At 40.8% G+C, this 19258-nt stretch overlaps 1 long non-coding RNA gene across 1 annotated transcript; it reads right to left on the bottom strand.

Moving 5' to 3' along the window:
- Nucleotides 1-1228: 1228 nt before the first annotated feature.
- LOC140521086 (uncharacterized) lies at nucleotides 1229-18973 on the bottom strand. The gene is made up of 3 exons (XR_011972782.1): nucleotides 18772-18973; nucleotides 5306-5389; nucleotides 1229-2290 (listed from the first exon to the last, which is right to left on the bottom strand). It is a non-coding gene; the product is annotated as an uncharacterized lncRNA (long non-coding RNA).
- Between the last annotated feature and the right edge of the window lie 285 nt (nucleotides 18974-19258).

The following is a 19258-nucleotide window of genomic DNA, read 5'->3' as shown; positions in this document are numbered from 1 at the left end:
TGGCTGCCTAGGATACCTGGGTTATCCCCTGAAGTGGGTTGTGCTGCAGAGAGCTGGCCAAAAGGGATGAGGGAGGAATCTCAGTGGAGGGGTCCTAACAGCAGCCAAGATGAATGTAGGTACATTAAGTGGTGCCATGTTGGCTGCCGGTGGGACTAGTCTTCTGGGAGAGGGGCTGTGGTGGAGGGTGAAGGAAATTATAAGATCTTCAGTATAAAAATACAAAACCTAGGTAGGGAAAGTCTAAGGACCAAACAACATGCTTTTAAAAAGCTGTAACCAGCAACCCAGGAGGAAAAACCCTCAGACATCAGGATCCACCCTTTGCTTTTGGAAAGGATCAAAGAGTCCTATCACAGCAAACTTGCCACAACATAGTAGGTATTGTGCAGTCAGGTGATGTGTTCAAACTCATTTCAAGAAAAACAGACCCTGGCAGTGACATGAGCTGGAGACAAATGAGTGCCGAGTTGAGAGCAGACCTGAACAAGCAATTCATTTGGGGCCACCTAATTGACATAGCCTTATTAATGAAACAGGGCAAACATTGTTTGGGGACATTTGCTGTGAAATGAACCAGGCACATAGGAAATCAACCTTGCACAGGCAAAAAACACAAACATAGGTGGAAAACTAGTTGTTAAAAAGTTCAGATAAAAGAAATACAGTTCTGAAAGTGTGACAGCCTTAGAGCCTATGTAATTAATCATTTCATATCTAAGGAACTGGGAATTTTTTCCCTCCTAATTAATTAGCCAGTAAGCTCATCTTTCAAGTACATTTTTCATGTCAAGCAGGCAGTAGCTTCTAAGAAGAGAAGTGGGGGACTGGTTTGCCTGGGAGAAAGAAAGCAAAGCAAGTAGCTCCCAGATTGGCAAAACCATGCTGGGAAATGGGGCCATTTCTTGCCCAAGCAGTCCCTGAAAATGAACCAGAAAGAACAAAGCCATCTGTAACTGGCAAAAAATTGCCCCTGAAATAGAGTTCAAAGTCAAGGAGCCCAGAGAACCCAGCTGCTGATACTCAGAACCAAATACCAAAAAGCAAAAGCAACATATAGCCAATTCCTATCCAACACAAAAGACCAAGTTGGATGTTCTGCAGAACTGAAATCTAACTAAGCAGCCCAGAGGCAGTAATTGACAAGTCATTATTGAAAAATAAAATGAAAAAAATTATAACAATTTATGCATTGAAATTAATAACGCTAAGTATATATAGTGGCAAAACGAGTTTAATTGTGTGATGTTCAAATAAATGATAATTTTTTAAAAAAATGAATACACAAATTAAGTTGTGTCATTATTTAGCACCCTCAGCAGGCTGCAGAAAGAAAGATTTTCCTTCTAGTTGAAAAATCTGCATTTCATTATGAAGGTGAGTTCAAACATTCTTGGCACCTTTCCTAACCCAGAGCAGCAATAAGGATTCAGAAGTGCTAGCATGTGCCAAGCATGGCACAAAGTTAACGTTGAGAGTGCCTGGTTTTCCAGGCCAAGGTGATTGAAAGCAAAGAGCCAGGCAGCCTCCACTTCAGGGGATGGGTTACCCTCTACTGAACATTAACAGAGGTGACTCCTGGTTCACAATTAGAGGCCTCGAGGGACTAGGGAACAGGGGAGAGGAGGCCAATAAGAAAAAAGGGATGCTTTTTTGACTGAGACTTTTCTAACTGCAGTAATTGTGATTAAAGGGCTAGATAGTTGAGGGGCCAGAAGATCAGAAACACAAAGGATGGCCCAAAGTTGGGTACTTTTCGAAGTATTATGTTTGTTAGGGGAGAAAAGTACAATGTACAATTCCATGGACATCTTGGGCCCAATCCTCCAAACTGTAATTCTGACAATTGAGCCCAAGGAAACTTATAGAAAAGAAAATCTTTCAATGATTTATTCAAGATGTTTGGAGTAAGGTTTTTGTCCACCGTGCTCCATTCCTACTACGCTCCCAGTAGGAACATGGAAGGTCAGATAGCAGTCGTGCCATTACCACATTCCCTTTTTCACTACACACTCTTCTCCTCCCTAATATTTCTGTCATTGTCCTTTCCTTTCAGTTCCCTTACCACCAGTCTAGTTAAGGCCTTCACCTTTCTAGACAAGATGGTCTTAACCATTTTTGTGTCATGGATCCATTTGGCAATCTGGTGAAGTTTATGGACTCCTCAGGTCTTCCTTCCTCTTGGACTCATCTTCCTGAATTCAAATCTGTCCTCAGACACTTAGCAGCTGTGTGACTCTGGGCAAGTCACTTAGTTCTGTTTGCCTTGGTTCCTCATCTATAAAATGAACTGGAGAAGGAAATGGAAGACTGCTGTAGTATTTTTGCCAAAAAAAAATTAAACCCTACTGGAGTCAGAGGGACCCAAACGACAACAAATAACATGAACTCCGCAGAATAATGGCTTTAAGCACACATAAAATACATTTAAGTTACAAAGGAAAACAATTACATCGAAACCAAGATAAAAATTTTTTCTAATCTGAGTTCATGGACCCTCTAAAAATTACCCATGGATCTCACATTAAGAACTCTTTCTTTAGGCCAAGATTTTTCTTGTCCTGGCTCACAGATCTGTTTCCCTTATAATCCAATTATTCATACTGCAGGTAGAATAACTTTTCTGAAATGCTATTGTCACAGTATTATTCTACTGCTTAAAAATCCATAAAATGCCACTCCCACTCCTTGTACTGCCCAGCCTAAAATCTAAAATCAGAAAGAAAGAAAGAAAAAGAGGGAGGAAGGAAGGAAGGAAAGGAAAGGAACTTAAAAGTGATGCTATAAGGGCAGTATGATAGCACAGTGAATAGATTGCTGGGCCTAGAGTCAGGAAGACTCATCTTCCTGAGTTCAAATCTGGCCTCAGACACTTCCTAGCTGTGTGACCCTGGGCAAGTCACATAACCCTGTTTGCCTCAATTTCCTCATCTATAAAATGTGCTGGAGAAAATCATTCTGGTATCTTTTCTGGGGTCATAAAGAGTCACACCTGAAAATGACTGGAAAGAGTTGGTTTCCCCTATCCCCTACCCCCTACAAGCTTAGTTAATGTAACTGCAGGAACAATCAAAGATAATAAGTTGATTCCTTTACAAAATTTTAATATCTTTCTCTAATAGAATCAAAGGAAGTCTGGCTATTGGACAAAAAATACTGGCCACAACTCTGGGAGTTTTAAATAATCAAGCCTCTGAGACAGTCCAGCTGTAAAGCAATCGAAAAATTTGAGCTTACGGAGTGTGATTGCTGTACCTATAACAAAGGGCAGAAATGAGGGGAAGGGACTTTCTCTTCTCTCTCCCTGCCCCCCATCAGCCTTGGCAACTAAAATAGAAGCTACTGTCCAAAAGGATAGAGCCCATTCAGTAGCTGGGGAATCATTTCAAGAGAGTCTGAGGCACAGTTGAGATAGGGCAGCGATAAACACTCCACAGCAAGGACGTCACTTGAAGCCAGACAGCTTCAAGGAATATGACCTTTGTTAACAAAGAAGAAACCTCTCTATGGACTGAGGGAGAGATAGCTCTGACAACTGAGAAGTGAGCTTCAAAGAGGAACAAACTCAGAGACTCCAGTTGGGTGACTCACCTGGACAGATAAAGTTTAGCCAAGGGGGTGCTTTGTGAAGACTCCAGGAGGACCAATAGGACATTGAGGCACTGCATATCCAGAGGTGAGAAGTGCCTTGGCTATATTTATTACCTCCATGTGTATCTGACTTAAAGTTTGTGACTCCCCGTGTGTTTTTGTGAGAGAGTTCACTCAGGTTTATGTTTTGTAGCTACTTAGTGTTCTATTTTAGTGAATGCCTTTACAAAGAGCCCATTGTTTTTACTGTCTGACTGTTAGGAAGAAGCACATGGGGAGGGGCTTATGAACTATAGTAGAAAGAATGGATACTCTCAGGGTACTCCCAAGAACCTGAGGTAGTAACCACCCTCTAGGGAGTCCAATCAGCCAGAATACATCCAGGTTGGGGGAATAACCCAGAAAGGTGACTACAATAACTTTTGTTTACTTTGATTTCTAATGTATTCTCTTTCCCATGCCAAGTAAGCCATGTACTATAACAAAGAATTAAAAATGGGCAGGGAAAGCAGTTCATCAACCAGCCAAACAACACATCAATTGCCTGACAGTATTTGCAATATCTCACTCTTAGTCCTCCAGCTATGCAAACAGAGGAAGGAAAGGTATGTACTCAAATCTTTTGCATGTATACCCACTACAAATGATGCTAGTTTTTAGATTTAAATATAAACATTTTCCTTGCATAAGAAACAAAAAATATGAAGAATTCATTGAGAAAAGTATGTGAAGACTTACATGAAGTAATGCCAAAGGACCCACAAAACAGTATGTAAAATGAATACCATAATGTTAGTGGAAGGAATGAAAAAGAAGGGAAAACTAATTCTTATAAAATATAGCCTTTTTCTCAATAAAAATATATCTTCTATACCTACACTTTATGTGTTTTTGGCATGAATGAATTTTGCACTTTGTCAAAGGCTTTTTCTGTTTTTATATTGATGTTGTCATGTGGTTTGGGGTGGTTTTAATATACAATTAAGTATGTTCATTGTTTTCCTAATGTTCAATCAATAAATCAGCAAATAATTATTAACAATAATAATAGCTAACTTTTTTTGTAGTGGCTAAGAATTGGAAATTGAGGGAATACCCATCGATGGGGAATGACCGAATAAATTATGGTATATGATTGTAATGGAATATTATTATGCTATAAAAAATGATGAGCAGGATCATTTCAGAAAAACCTAGAAATACTTAGATGAACTAATGCAAATTGAAGTGAGCAGAACCAGGAGAACATTGTATATAGCAACAGCAATAGTATATGATGAACAACTGTGAATGACTTAGCTATTCTCAGCATACAGTGATTCAGTGTAATCCCAAAGGACTCATGAGGAAAAATGCTTTTCACCTCCAGAAAAACAATTGATGGCATCTGAATACCGATGTATTCATACTAATTTTCACTTTCTCTCTCTTCCTTTCTTTTTGTGTTGGTTCAAGTTTTCTTCCACAAAATAACTAATATAGAACTATGTTTTACCTGATTACACAAGTATAACCAATATCAGAATGCTTACTGTCTTAAGGAGGGGACAGAGGAGAGAGGGATAGAATTTGGAATTTAAAATTTTTTAAAAAATGAAATTTTTTAAATGTAAAAATGAAAGTTTTTAAATGTAAAAGTTTTAGGGGAGGAGCCAAGATGGCAGAGTAGAAAGATACACATATGCTAGCTCCGAACCCACAGCCCATAAAATACCTGTAAAGAAGAACTCCCAACAAATTCTGGAGCAGCAGAAGCCACAGAACAACGGAGTGGAGGAGATTTCTGTTCCAGAGAGACCTGAAAAACCAACACAAAAGGTCTGTCGTGCACTGGACCAGGAGCAGAGCCCAGCCCTGCCTCGGCCATGCGGCACAGAGAGGAGCAGATCTGAGCAGGCTTCAGGGACGGAATCTCCAGCGGCTGCACAGGTCCCTCCACCCATGGGCGCTAAAGGTCAGTGAGAGAGTCTTTTTGGCTCGCCAAGAGGGGAGTGGGGTGTCCTCATAACTCAGGCCCCCTCAGGAGGCAGCAGCAGACAGGGGCTCCCAAAGCAGGCAGGAGCTCTGATCCATTGTTGAAGGTCTCCTCATAAACCCCCTGAGGGAACTGAGCCCTGTGTGGTGACCCTGCCCCGACCTGAGCACCTGAACTTAATCTCACACTGAATAGCAGCCCTGCCCTGCCAAAGCCCTAAGGTTGGGAATCAGCATTTGAATCTCAGACCCCAAGGCTGGCTGGGCAGATCTGGAGGTGAGGTGGGTGTGGAGAAGACTCTCAGAAGTCAAGTCACTGGCTGGGAAAATGCCCAGAAAAGGGAAAAAAAAAATAAGACCATAGAAGGTTACTTTCTTGGTGAATAGATATCTCCTCCCTTCTTTTCAGATGAGGAAGAACAATGCTTACCATCAGGGAAAGACACAGAAGTCAAGGCTTCTGTATCGCACACATCCAAAATAAATATTCCATGGGCTCAGGCCATGGAAGAGCTCAAAAAGGATTTTGAAAATCAAGTTAGAGAGGTGGAGGAAAAACTGGGAAGAGAAATGAGAGAGATGCAAGAAAAACATGAAAAGTAGGTCAACACCTTACTAAAGGAGACCAAAAAAATGCTGAAGAAAATAACACCTTGAAAAATAAGCTAACTCAATTGGCAAAAGAGGTTCGAAAAGCCAATGAGGAGAAGAATGCTTTCAAAAGCAGAATTAGCCAAATGGCTAATTCTTTCACTGAAGAAAATAGTTCTTTCAAAATTAGAATGGAACAGATGGAGACTAATGACTTTATGAGAAACCAAGAAATCACAAAACAAAACCAAAAGAATGAAAAAATGGAAGATAATGTGAAATATCTCATTGGAAAAACAACTGACCTGGAAAATAGATCCAGGAGAGTCAATTTAAAAATTATGGGACTACCTGAAAGCCATGATCAAAAAAAGAGCTTAGACATCATCTTTCATGAAATTATCAAGAAAAACTGCCCTGAGATTCTAGAACCAGAGGGCAAAATAAGTATTCAAGGAATCCACTGATCACCTCCTGAAAGAGATCCAAAAAGAGAAACTCCTAGGAACATTGTGGCCAAATTCCAGAGTTCCCTGGTCAAGGAGAAAATATTACAAGCAGCTAGAAAGAAACAATTCAAGTATTGTGGAAATACAATCAGGATAACACAATATCTAGCAGCTTCTACATTAAGGAATAGAAGGGCATGGAATATGATATTCCAGAAGTCAAAGGAACTAGGACTAAAACCAAGAATCACCTACCCAGCAAAACTGAGTATAATACTTCAGGGGAAAAAATGGTCTTTCAATGAAATAGAGGACTTTCAAGCATTCTTGATGAAAAGACCAGAGCTGAAAAGAAAATTTGACCTTCAAACACAAGAATGAAGAGAAGCATGAAAAGGTAAACAGCAAAGAGAAGTCATAAGGGACTTACTAAAGTTGAACTGTTTACATCCCTACATGGAAAGACAATATTTGTAACTCTTGAAACTTTTCAGTATCTGGGTAGTGGGTGGGATTACACACACACACACACACACACACACACACACACACACACACACACATACACATACACGCACACACAGAGACAAAGAGCACAGAGTGAATTGAATAGGATGGGATCATATCTTAAAAAAATGAAATTAAGGGGTGAGAGAGAAATATATTGGGAGGAGAAAGGGAGAAATGGAATGGGGCAAATCATCTCTCATAAAAGAGGCAAGCAAAAGACTTTTTAGTGCAGGAAAAAACAGGGGAGGTGAGAGAAAAACATGAAGTTTACTCTCATCACATTCCACTAAAGGAAGGAATAAAATGCACACTCATTTTGGTATGAAAACCTATCTTACAATACAGGAAAGTAGGGGAGAAGGGGATAAGCAGGGTAGGGGGGATAATGGAAGGGAGGGCAGTAGGAGGAGGGAGCAATTTGAAGTCACCACTCTTGGGGAGGGATAGGATCAAAAGAGAGAATAGAAGCAATGGAGGGCAAGATAGGATGGAGGGAAATATAGTTAGTCTTACACAACATGACTATTATGGAAGTCATTTGCAAAACTACATAGATATAGCCTATATTGAATTGCTTGCCTTCCCAAAGGGAATGGGTGGGGAGGGAGGGATGAAGAGAAGTTGGAACTCAAAGTTTTAGGAACAACTCTTGAGTACTGTTCTTGCTACTAGGAAATAAGAAATACAGGTAAAGGGGTATAGAAAGTTATCTGGCCTACAGGACAAAAGACAAGATAGGGACAAGGGAAAGGAGGGATGTTAGAAGAGAGAGCAGATTGGTCATAGGGGCAATTAGAATGCTCAGTGTTTTGGGGTGGGGGGAGGGGATAAATGGGGAGAAAATTTGGAACCCAAAATTTTGTGAAAATGAATGTTAAAAGTTAAATAAATTAATTAATTTTAAAAAAAGTTTTAAAAAATGTACAATGAAATTGTACATGTAGTTGGGGGAAAATAAGATAGTATTAAAAATAATAGCTAGCATTTACATAGTGCACGAAAGTTTGCAAAGGGCTTTATAAATATTATCTCATTTGAGCCTAACAACAGCTCTAGGAAGTAAATGCTATTATTATCTCCATTTTACAGGTAAGGAAAAGGAGGCAAATAATGGTTAAGTGACTTGCCTAAGATAACTCAGCAAGTAAATGTCAGAAGCTGGCTTTGAACTTAGGTCTTTCTGATTCTGAGGGTAGTGTTCTATCTACCGCACAACCTTGCTACATTATACTAGGTACTGGAGATACAAATATAATGACTGAAAGAATTTCTACTTACATTCTAGAGGGAAATAGCAAGTACATATATAGTCATATACAGAGCAGATATAAAGAGAATAACTACAATCTAAAGTACAAGGTGGTTTAAAAGTCAAGGCACTAAGAATTGAAGGGAACAGAAAAGGTTTAACTGGAGAAGGTGGTGCTTGGGCAGCATCTCAAAAGAGCAAAAGGAATCTATGAGGTTACGGGGAGAAGGAAGGCCATTCCAGGCTTGGGGGAAAGTTAAAAAAAAAGGCACTGAGACAAGAGATGGTCTAGCATGTGTAAGGAAAAGAAAGGCCAGGTTAGTTGGGTCCAAGAGAGTGGGAGAGTGATGTACAATGAGACTGGAAAGATCCATTGGGGTGAGGTTATGAAGGGCTTTGAAAGCTAAACATAATGAGTTCGCATTTTATCCTAGAAGCAATTGGAAGCCCCTGGAGTTGTCTGAGTAGAGGAATCAATCATACCATCACACCTGCACTTAGGAAAAATTATTTTAGTAGCTTTTAGAGGATGGACTGGAGCGGTGAGAGACTTGAGGCAGGGAAACAACCAGGAAGTGGTTGTAATACTCTAGGGGAGAGGTAATCAATGCCTGAGGAACTTAGGGAGTAACTATGTGACTAGAGAGGAGGAGTCTGGACAGGAGATGTTGTAAAGGCAGAAATGACAAAATCTGACAACTGCGAGCTGAGGGAGACGGAAGAGTGGAGGCCAACTACAAGGTTATGAGCCTGGAAGATTGGAAGAATGATGGTGCCTTGGACAGAGACAGGGAATTTGGAGAGAGAGGAGAGTTTGGGGGGAAAGATGATGACTTCTGTTTTAGATATACTGAGTTTGAGATGTGTCCAGGACATTCAGTTTGAAATGTCCAATGGGCAACTGGTGATGCTGGACTGAAGCTCATAGGGAAGACCAAGATGATGTGTAGATCCGGGAGTTATTGCTGTAGAGATGATGATGATGATGATGATGATGATGATGATGATGATGATGATGATGATGATGATGATGACGATGATGATGATGATTTGGAGGCAATTGGGGTTAAGTGACTTGCCCAGGATTATACACCTAGTGAATGTCTGAGGCCACATTTGAACTCAGGTCCTCCTGACTCCAGGACTGGTGCTCTATCCACTGCTCCACCTAGGTGCCCCACAGAGATGATAATTAAACTCAAAGCAGCAGATGGGGGAGAGCAGTGGGGGGGGGGGAGAAGGGGGGAGAGAGAGAGAGAAAGAGAGAGAGAGAGAGGGAGGGAGGGAGGGAGAAATAGGGAGAGCTAGTTGAGAAACATTTACAGTTTGGGAACATGGCTGAAGAACCTACAAAAAGACACTTGAGAAGGGACACTTGGTGAGGTAGAAGGCCAAGCAAAAGAGCAGTATCATGAAATCAAGGGAGAGGAAAGCATCCAGTGGAAGGCGGTCATCAGCAGTGCGAGCTGCTGCAGATAAGGATGAGGACTGGAAAAAACCATCAGATTTGACAGTTAGAAGCTTACTAATAACTTTGAAGACAGTGGTTTCAGTCTGGTGGTCAGGTAGAGCAGAAGCAGAATGAAGAGGGCTGAGGAACAAGGGAAAGGCAGTGAAGACAGCGCGCATAGGCATTTTTTTCTAGGAGGTTGGCTATAAAAGGGAGAAGAGATAAAGGCCGTTAGTTTGAGGGCAAGATAAAGTCTAAGGAAGGTTTTTTTAATGATGGTATAGACTTGGGGCAGGCACCAGCAGAGGTTGAAGGATGGATAATTTGTTTTTTACATGATCTTGAGTGCTTGTGTTTGTTATCATAATGATCTGAATTCCAATCCTTCCTCCAACACTTAGCTCTGCGGATTTAAGGAAGACATTTAGCTTCTACTTCTTGGGTAAAAAGAGACGGCATCTCTAAAATTAAGAGGTCAGGCTTAAATGGACTCAGAGCTTGGGGCTATCAGAACAACTGCTTGGTGGATGATTTTTTAAAAGAGTAACCAGGGACTCAATAATAGTTAAGGCATTTATTCAATGTTTTACACATACTGTCTTATTTCATCCTCACAAAATCAAAACATTATTATTTCCCTTTTCTAGACGAGGAAACAGGCTCAAAAAAGTTGTGACCTGCCAGCCAAGGTCACACTGTTAATAAGTGACAGAGCCCAGATTCAAACCTAGATCTTTTGATTGTGTCAGTCTGTGTTTTATCTATAGAAAAAAAAACTTTTTGGTAGCCATATGTAAGAAGGATAAACAGCACACTTGACGGCTGCAAGCACAGTTTCACTCTTGATTTGGTCAGACAGGAAACACACTAAGAAGGGGTTAATAATCTTACTTTATGCTAGTCTAGTTTTCTCAGAAGTGATTGCTGATAATGACAGCACAAACTCTTACAGCATTCCCTAATCACCCTCTTCACAGGGGCTGGTGAGAAGCGGGGACAACTATCCCTGTCTGGATGGGGTCCATCGAGACAGGAACAACATGTGCTTCCCCTAAATCCCTTCAAGCCTCGATGAGGTCCAGTTGAGGCAAACACAGATTTCCTCCCCCAAGCCTTGATGGGGGTCGATCAAGGCACACACAGCATTCCAGCTTGTGCATTCAACCCTAAGGTTACCCCCCAGCTTCAATGGGGGCCAGTTGAGGCACACATAGCATTCATGCATTCAACCCTAAAGATTTCCCATTCACTGTCTAGTGACCACCTGTTTTATAGACCAACAGACAAAGAAGTCATATTGCCAGCAATAGTCTCCCAAGTTTACATCACCTCATCCCTTCATCTCATCTCACAGCTGCAGTGAATGTTTATTTATCATTATGTAACTATGCGCAAGCATAGTGGAGATGTTTTAAACCATATCTGTGGGATCTCATATCTACTACCTGGGAACCAGAGATTGTTATGGCTATGGATCCTGGGAAATTGAACTCTGAGAAATAATAGCAAAAATTCACTTTATACACACTAAAATTCACCTTACACACATCATACCTGAACATAGTAGGTACTTAATAAATGCTTGTTGACTGACTTATAAAGGAGCATTCTTTTTTTGTCATTTTGTTTTTTTGGAGGGGTGGGGGAAAAGGCAATCAGGGTTAGGTGACTTGCCCAAGATCACACAGCTAGTAAGTGTTTGAGGTTGGATTTGAACTCAGGTCCAGGGGCAATACTCCATCCCTTAGGTCACCTAGCTGCCCTCTTAAAGGAGAGTTCTAATGAGAATAAGGAAGGGGTAAGGAGAGTACTGACAAGTAACAATGATGAAAGGAAGGAAGGAGGGAGGGAAGGAAGGAAGGAAGGAAAGAGGGAAGGAGGGAAGGTGGGAGGAAGGAAGGAAGAAAGAAAGGAAGGAAGGAAGGAAGGAAAGAAGAAAGAAAGAAAGAAAGAAAGAAAGAAAGAAAGAAAGAAAGAAAGAAAGAAAGAAAGAAAGAAAGAAAGAAAGGAAGGAAAGAAAGAAAGAAAGAAATAAGGAATTCCTCATTTTATAGATAAAGAAACTGAGGCTCAGAAAGGTTAAGTGATTTGCCCAGGGTCACACAGCTAGTAAATTTAAAAGGAAGATTCAAATCTATGTCTTCTTGAGTTCACATCTAGTGCTCATTCTCTCAAAGCCCACAGCACCTGGTGTTCCTAGGTGGTCTCCCAACCACGTACTGACCAGAGACTACTCTGCATTGCTTCTGATATCAGACTAGAACAGCTGAGTGCAGGATACCATGGCTCCAGACTAGAAGGAGGGGAGAATCAAAGGAATAGTGGGAGGAGGAAGGGAAGAGATATAATTGAAATCTAGGAAACAAATAGAGAGGACTAGAATGAAATGGAAAGAAGTAGGAAAAGTGAGAGGATTTGCAGGAGCTCCTGAAATCTAAATCCATTCCTTCCCAACATGGTTAGGTGCTCTGGGCTGCCGACAAAGACTTTACAGTAGATTTAAAGTTTATAGGATGGATAGGGCTAGATACATGAACCATCCCTTCAATGACTCACCCTGTAGCTGGGCTCCATGAGAACTGCTGGTTTGCCCTTGAGTCCATCAACTCGAGTTTGATTGCGTAAGGAACAAATTAGAACTGTTTCCACATCTGGGTCTGGCTACAATTACTGACATTGTTTTTGCTTGCCTCTCCTTACTTTACACTAGACACACAGAACTGAGGGTATAGTAACTGTTGGGGCCATCAGAGTCCTTCACTAATAAGCAACTTTCTGAACTTCTAGAGGAAGAAAATCAAGGTAATTTTGGACTTTTCTATTCAAGCTCACATGATGTTGATGAACTAGCTTTGTAAGTCTTGATTTTCTTTACTAGCCTTTAGCTATTTATTCTCAGATAGCCACACTTCTGTGGATGTGCTTGTATGCATCAGTGTCCATTCAGAACATGACAAGGAACCTAGTAAATCTAACTCACTGGGAGTCTCCCACACCTTCTTGAAGTAAAGAAAGCAATTTAAATGCATGACAGAGGCATCCCCCACTCATCCAGGCAAGGGTGAGAAGCACAGGTCTATGCCCAGCATTTGGTACATTCTATTTCCCAGGTGTTACATGAAGACAACTATACCTTACCATGGTGATAATTGGTAGAACCTTGTTCATTCACATTTGGGTTATTATCCAATTAACCCTAGGGCCTAAGTTTCCTAGATAAGAAAAGATAGAATGAAAAATGCTGGCAAAAAACAGTAATTTTCTAGAAAAGAAAACTGTTTTGGTTGCTTAAGATTCAACCATATGTGTCCTAAAGTAGGTGATCCCTACTTACAGATCATAGCTGTAAAGTTATTTTTCTTTGAAAGGAAAAAATGCAAAAGGTACTTTAAAAATGTGGGCTATTACTGTTGCTGTTGTTAGGAATTGCACTAAAAGAAAACACTATTTATGGGATCCACCAAATAAGAGGCTGTATTATCCATTTAACCTCTCAGGTCACTACAAAAGTCCCTACGACCATTAGTTGCAGAAAAGTTGCCAGTCTACCTGATAAAAGTTTCTCCCTAGAAGCTCTCTAGGCCATTAAAATCACAGGACAAAAAGAAGGTAAGTCCCACGAGAAGTTTAAACCAAATATTTAAAATAAAGAGTAAAGGGTTGTCTGTACTGAGATGAATAAAGTATTTGACCTATTCTGAAATAGAACTGGTAAGAGATGGGCAAGGTGAAACTGAAGAAGGCTGGAAAGGATTGGGCATTCACCACCTAAGAAGAAAAAATGGAGTCAACATCTGGCTGCCATCTGGTTAAGTGTTACTGACCATAAGTGTTTAGAAAATCTGTTATCTCATTTAGCTGACAAACCTCAAGGAATATGGTGTCTCCATTAATAAACATTTAAAAACCTCAGAAATCTCCTCTAGACTGTCAGAAGTAGGGTCCTGAGTCTTGGTAAGTTTTGATTTGCTTTCAGAATTTGTTTCCAGATCTTTGTCATAGATATTGGTCCCCATCACACCCTGAGCCAAACTGTGTACCTTACTAACATGGGGGCAGCAAAGCCAGAAAGTAGCAGCTCAGGGTTGTGACTCTCCAACAAGCTGGAAGAGCATAATTTACGTTACAAATGGTTTGCATAATTTGAATTTGGTTCCTCCTGTTGTGAATATCAAATGCATTCAATTCAGCTAGAAATAGATTATCCTTCAGAGAAAGGTTCATACCCTCTAACCCAGTACTGTACAAATAAAGAATAAAGACTAAAGAAAAGACAAAATAAAGAACAGTTTCATGTGTGCTAAAATATTCATAGCAACACTTTTTGTGGTAACCAAAAACTAGAAACAAAATGAGTGGCCATTTATTGGAGAGTGTCAGAACAATTTGAATGAATTTAATGGATAGGTTCTTAGTATTTTGGGGGGTCATGGACCCCTTTGTTAGTCTGGCAAAACCTATAAAACCCTTTCTCAGAATGATGCTTTTAAATGCAAAAAATAAAATACATAGGATTACACAGAAAACCAATTATCTTAAAATACAGTTATTAATATATGTTTTAAAAGAGTCCACAGGCTCCAGGTTAAGAACCTGTGAATTGTAATGGAATATTTTTGTGCTATAAGGCACACAGCAGCTAGGTGGCTCAGTGCATAGAATGCTGAACTTGGAATCAGGAAGACCTGAGTTCAAATTTGACCTCAGACACTATACTAGCTGTGGGACTCTGGAAAAGTTACTTAACCCCCACTTTGCTTTAATCTACTGAGTAGGAAATGGTAAACCACTCCAGTATCTTTATCAAGAAAATCCCACAGATAATATGATGAAGAGTCAGTCACAACTAAATAACTGAGCCACAACAATGTAAGATACATATACATCACAATAAAATAAAGAATTCAGAGATGCATTGGAAGACTTGTATGAATAGATGTTCAGTGAAATAAGCAGAACCAGGGCAGCAGTGCACACAATGATCCTAATAAAATTGCTTTAAGTGGCCCAAAGGGCCACTTAACTCACAATAACCACAATGCCCAATACTGAATGAGGAGATCAAATGACTACAGATGTCCATTTTGACAGGGACATACAGACACTTTATTTTTCTTTGTTACAATGGAACATCAATGGTGGGGAAAGGAAATATAGGAGAAGCATCATAAAATAAAAGTCACAAAACCATTAAGAAAACTGTTTAAAAAGAAAAAGGAGATGGATTACACCCTCTGCTAATCCTTATGAACCATGGCATTACAGCAGCCCAAATGGGCAACCTTCCCATGTCATTTGAGTAGTTGATAGAAGGCTCCAGCAAAATCACTGCTTCCCTTGAGACAAAGACATAGTTGGCCTAGCCCCAACTCTTATTTTCACTAAGTGCTTTACTTCCTTCACACCCAAGCTGAGAACAGCAGGGCACCACTGGCCTGTGACAACTTTCTCAGCTCCTGACATTATCTCCTAATTCCAGCTCCAAATCCTATGGTAATAATTATCTTCTCAGCAGCCCTAACTTGGCACCAATGCCCTGCTTTATGGAACATAATTGTAATATTGAATCTAATTGAGAAAGGGGGAAATTTGGTAATGTTTTGAGTTTCTTGGGGCTTTTACAAATTTGCCAAAGGATCTAAATAAACATACACAGCATTTTTGAAACTTGTCGGGGGGACAGGCTTTCCCCCCTACAAGTTTCAAAGTTCAGAAAGCAATAATATATGTTTTCAAACTAGACAAACATGTTTATGTTACAGAGCAACTCTTCATCCTAGGCACAGCTTCCACAGAATGGAGGCATTTAGTTAATGTCCTGAAACTGAGCCCAAAGTACGTCAGGCTTGTGTTTATTTCATGACATGCTCCCTAGGCAACATGTCATAGCCTTCAGAAAAGAATTCTTGAGACCAACCGATTTCTTCCAGCAGCCTTGAGGCACTCAGTGGCAATCTACAACATGCTTTCAGAAGCAGGGACAAGGCCAGTTTGACCTGGGAACCAAGTAATTGTAAAGATCCTTTTGAATAGGTCAGTAATAGTCCTTGTGCACTTCCCAAAATTGAAAATAGGAAGGACTTGTGCCCTGGTAGCCCCAGAGGCTGGATTTCTCTTTCCATCCTCCCAAACCCATTCTCTGACATTGATGTTTCATTTCCCCAAAAAAGAACAAAGAGCGAAAGAAAGCTTGTTCCTCAGCTGGCCTAAAGGAGATGCCTTAGCTTTTGCAGCTACATTATCTCATCAAAATGAGTCAAATTGGTTGGAGTAGGGTGCTGATGAGACCCCCCTACTTGAACCTCCCTCTGTTTCCTGGTTTGTCATACATAAGTGAGGCCAGATTAAGGATCACATTGCCATAGATCTGTAATCTCATAGATATAGGTACTTCCTCTTACAAGAAAGAGCACAACTATGCCACTTTTACCCATCCCATGAGACTCCTTGTCTATGTCCTCCACAAATCCACCCTTAGGGAGTCCACTTGAACAGAAATACAGCTCAGAGTGCTGTACGCTTTCATAAACACACTGTCATAAGATCATGATGCCAAGAGCTAGAAGTCAAGTAATGTCAAGAGAGCAATCATTGATCAAGCACTTTCTAGGTGCCAGGCATTGTATAAGTATTGAGGATACAAAGAGAGACAAAAGACTATCCTGGCTCTCAAGGAATTCAGTCTAAGGAGGGAAACAGCATGCAAATAATGATGTATAAACAAGATTTCTACAGGATAAATTGGAAGTAGTCTCAGAGGGAAGGCACCAAGATTAGAGAGGATTGGGAAAGGTTAAAGACAATAAAGAGATCACCCCAGCATCAAAACAATGCTACTTCCTCCCTTCCTTTCTTCTTTCCTTTTCAGCAAATGTCGGAAGTCTAATATTATCCTTGAAAGTCAGGCTTAAAACTTTGCCTCAAGGGACACTATACATTCTCTAAAATCCTTCTGTATTTAAGCAGCAGGGGTTTGGTTTGGTTTTGTTTTTAATTTCAGGACTTGAAAGGCAGCACTGTGTTTCTGCCTGTGGTTGTCAGGGACTCGGAGTCTGGTCCTACATGATCATTGCTCTGTTGGATCATCTCCTGAAAAGCCACGTAACTTGCTAATATTTTCTTCATTTTTGCAAACTTAATTCTAAGGGATAACATCCCAAGCCTCTGGCTCACTAATCATTAAGCCCCAGAGAGCCTCAAGAGAAAACCATCACTTAAATAAAAAGCATAATTAACAGGTCTGCTGCTGAGTTTATGGAAGAAAATGTTGGGATTACAGTATACTTGTATTTCAAACATAAATGCTCACTTTTTTCCAGAAATACAAGAGGCTGGTACTTCTTCAAAGCATTCCTTTTCTGTCTCCTGCCCACCCGCCTCCCCCCTAGCTCCACATGGTGTTTGCCTTGCCAATTTCTGGGGTATGGAAGTTAACAAGGCTGTTGTTTCTCCAGGAAGCCCACACTCATGGATTGTCAGTTGGGCTGGCAATTCTGGTTCAAGACTCTGATATTTCTTGTAAATAATTCGGGAACTAACACCTCCCCAGTACTATACTCACTTCCCTCCCTCCTCCATAACATCTTTTCAATTTCTTCTTTACTGTTCCTTCTACTCTGCTTTCTGCTAGTAGTTTCTTCCATCTTTTTCTACTCTTTGCATGCTCTTAGGACAGAGCAGGTGTATGTAAGGAGGCTACTTATTTAAGTCAATAGCTAGCTCTCTTGCTGAGAGAGAATACAGTTTATTGGGAAGGGTACTAGGCTGAGAGTCAAGATCTGTATTCCAGTCCTGACAGTTACAGTTAGCTAAGGGATAACTACTGCCAGATCAGTTGACTTCTCTACATCTCTTTAGCATCTTCATTTCATAAAATGAAGTGCAGAGGACCTGATTATCTCTGCAAGATCCCTTGTGATGTTAAGAGTCTATGATTCTCTTACTGAATTTGGTGAGATACTCCCTGACTCAAATAGGTGAGAAGCTGTTTCCTGTTCAGTAGAAACTTCCAGGTATAACTGAAGCAGTGACTCTCAAAGTGTGATCTGGGGAATCCTGTTATTTTGTTGTTCAGTCATTTCAGTCATGTCTAACTCTCCGTGACCCCATTTGGGGTTGTCTTAGCAAAGACACTGAAATCATTTGCCATTTCCTTCTCCAGCTCATTTTATAGATGAGGAAACTGAGGTAAACCGGGTTAAGTGACTTGCCCAGGGTCACACAGCCAGTCTGAGGCCAGATTTGAACTCACAAAGATAAGTCTTCTATTAAGATCCTTTTAAGGGGTCAACGCTATTTTTATAATCAGACTAACACGTTTCAATATCTAATACAGTAAATATCAATAGGTATAACCTATAAAAATGGGAGGTGCTCAATAATTTTTAAGACTGCAAAGGAGACAACTTCTGGGTCATGTGATAAGACATAGAACTAGACATTTTCTCTGATCCTCTTGACCTTTCAAACTTTTATTCAGACTCTTAGTTATGTGACCCTGGGCAAGCCTCTTAACCCTGTTTGCCTCAGTTTCCTCATCTATAAAATGAGCTAGAGAAGGAAATGAAAAACCACGCCAGTGTCTTTGCCAAGAAAATCCTCCAATGGGGCCATGAAGAGTCAGACATGATTGAAAGCAATTCAACAGCAAAAACCAAACAAATTATGCAACAAAGGTAAAGAAACTTCAGTTGAGTCCATGATTCAGAACAACAAGAATCCCAAAAAGAAAGGTAAAACAAAACCAAACAAAAAAAACCCCCAAAAAACAAAAACAAACCTCACGAAATGATTCTGGATTGAGTTCACTTAGCACCCCTCCTCCAAACCTGGCACAGCCCCAAACCTGCACTAACTGACCTACATGGACTCAGAACAAAACCCAAGCTCACAACCTGATCTCTCTGCCCTCTCTCCAGGAACATGGCAATCCAGGCCAGGAGAGCTAGCCAGCATACCTGTGAAAGGCTCCAGTCTATGGAAGGTCATTGGGACCACCAAGGCAGCTCTGAGGTGGGCAGCATTCTGTGCTGCAAAAGATCTTTGCATTAGAGCCAGGAACAGAGGGAAAGGGGCAGAACGCGTGACTGGGCTGGAAATAGAGCTCAACACCACATCCCACCTCTTCTTCCTCCTCCTCCCAAACTACAGAAATCAACCCTGTAGCACCAGCATGGCAGTTCTTTAAACTGTGGGACAGAAGGAACAGGACAGGACACTGGGACAGGGATCAGTGTGTGCTTTGAAGGAGGCCATGGTTTAAGGCGCTGTGCAGTACTCCACTACGCCTGAGGGAAAGCACTTAGCACTAGCTGAGGTCAGTCTTTGTCTACCCAATAGCCCCTTGGAGCAGAGACCTAGGCTGTGGTATGTGAACTGCCCTGCATGGGAGGCGTCTGAGGTGCTTTGAAATTCAGGCCCCTAAGGAAAATACCCGAGCAAGTC

Source organism: Notamacropus eugenii, chromosome 1, assembly GCF_028372415.1.
Source record: "Notamacropus eugenii isolate mMacEug1 chromosome 1, mMacEug1.pri_v2, whole genome shotgun sequence".
NCBI lineage: Eukaryota > Metazoa > Chordata > Mammalia > Diprotodontia > Macropodidae > Notamacropus > Notamacropus eugenii.
The sequence above is the reverse complement of the archived record's forward strand: the minus strand, read 5'-3'. Positions and strand labels throughout refer to the sequence as shown.